The following is a 2,134-nucleotide window of genomic DNA, read 5'->3' on the forward strand; positions in this document are numbered from 1 at the left end:
CTTGAGTTGATTTGGGACACCCCTCGTGCTGGTGGTCCACCTGGCTCCAGGGATGCATATATCCTCTAGAATCTTATCCAGGCCCTTGTTTGTTCTCATCATTCTCCTATTGAAGGAGTCTGGGTCATCTTTCAGCTGAGGTAGCTTAAAGATCTCCCTGATTTTGTCAGGGTGGATGTGAACAATCTTTCCTCTGACCGCAGTCCTATAGTCATAGAGGGCAGTTCCAGATATTCTCTGCCTGTCTGTTTGCCACAGATTAGCGTAGAATTCCTGAACCATATTCCTTCCCACTTTCGTTTCAGGATTAGCTAGGACTTCCCAGTTCCTGTTTCGAATCTGCTCTTGGATCTCCGGATATTCATCTTCTTTCAGAACGAACTTGACTTCCGGGATCACTGATCTTAGACCCATTATTTTGTAGTAATGGTCTGAATGTTCTTTGGTTCAATGCCAGGCTATAACCTGTTTCTGGCGTTGAACTCCAACTTGTAACGTGTTTCTGGCGCTGGACGCCAGACTGCAACATGGAACTGGAGTTGAACGCCAGTTAACGTCGCTTATCCTTGAGCAGAGTATGAACTATTATATATTGCTGGAAAGCCCTGGATGTCTACTTTCCAAAGCAATTGGAAGCGCATCAATTGGACTCTTGTAGCTCCAGAAATTTTATTCCGAGTGCAGAGAGGTCAGGATCCAACAGCATCAGCAGTCCTTTTTCAGCCTGAATCAGATTTTTGCTCAGCTCCCTCAATTTCAGCCAGAAAATACCTGAAATTACAGAAAAATACACAAACTCATAGTAAAGTCTAGAAATATGAATTTTGACTAGAAACTAATGAAAATAAACTAAAAACTAACTAAAACATACTAAAAACTATATGAAATTAACCCCAAAAAGCGTATAAAATATTCGCTCATCACTTCACCTCTCGGGTTTTTCTCTATATCACTTGGGAAGCTGTCAGTAGGTTTGGGAATCTTCTCAGAGAGGTATCCCACTTGAAATTCTAGCCTCTTAATGGTGTCTCCCTGATTTTTTATATTAGCTCGCACCTCCTCCTTGAACACCTTGTTCTCTTGGAGTTCCTTACATATGCCTTCAAGTAGGGTCTCAATCCTTGAGAGTCTATCTTCGAATGATGGTGAGTTGGAGTTGGAGGGATGAGAATGGCCATTTTGGTTTTGATATGGATGTTGAGAGGTGTTGTTAGGTGGGTGCTGATATGATCTCTGTGTGGAATGTTGGTGAGCTGCATTGTTGTTGGGGTTGTGACGTCTCTGATCTTGGCCTTGATCTTGTTGATTTCTCCACCCAAAGTTTGGGTGGTTCCTCCAACCAGGATTGTAAGTTTTGGAGTATGGGTCATGGTTTTGCCTAGGTGAGTTTCCAAGGTAGTTGGCTTATTCCTGATCACCCTCTGCTTCTGCATTCACTCCTTCTTGGGTTGCTGATGAGGTGGTGATTGCTGCTACTTGGTTTCTCTCCATCTTCTTGGTAAGATCAGCCAGCTGCTTGGTGATCATCTTATTTTGGACCAGCAGTGCATCCACGTTGTTTAGCTCCATCACTCCTCTAGTGTTGCCTCTCTCAAAAGCATAGAAGTAGTCATTCTCAGCTACAGTCTCAATGACATCTATGGCTTCTTCAATGGTCTTTTTCTTGTTCAGAGATCCCCAGATGAGTGATCTACTACCTTCTTTGATTCATAAGAAAGACCTTCATAGAAAATGTGTAACTGCACCCATTCATTAAACATATCTGGCGGGCACCTTCTTGTCAAGTCCTTAAACCTCTCCCATGCTTCATAGAGAGTTTCACCATCTTGTTGCCTGAAGGTTTGTACCTCAGCTCTCAACCTGTTCATTCTTTGAGGAGGATAGAATCTCGCCAAGAATTTGTTCACCACATCTTCCCAGGTTGTTAAACTCTCCTTCGGGAAGGATTCCAGCCATTTAGATTCTTTGTCCTTGAGTGAGAAGGGAAACAGGAGCAGTCTATAGGTGTCAGGATGAACACTATTAGACTTCACATTATCACATATCCTCAGGAATATGGTGAGATGTTGATTGGGATCTTCTTGGATACTTCCTCTAAATGAACAGTTGTTCTAAACCAGGGTAATGAGCTGTG

At 42.9% G+C, this 2,134-nt stretch overlaps 1 non-coding gene across 1 annotated transcript; it reads left to right on the top strand.

Annotated features, from left to right (window-relative positions):
• Positions 1–1,755: 1,755 nt before the first annotated feature.
• LOC148576141 (small nucleolar RNA R71) lies at positions 1,756–1,862 on the top strand. The gene has a single exon (XR_015903497.1). It is a non-coding gene; the product is annotated as a small nucleolar RNA R71 (small nucleolar RNA).
• The last annotated feature ends 272 nt before the right edge of the window (positions 1,863–2,134 follow it).

This window comes from Arachis ipaensis, chromosome B1 (assembly GCF_059453495.1).
Source record: "Arachis ipaensis isolate K30076 ecotype BB chromosome B1, ASM5945349v1, whole genome shotgun sequence".
NCBI lineage: Eukaryota > Viridiplantae > Streptophyta > Magnoliopsida > Fabales > Fabaceae > Arachis > Arachis ipaensis.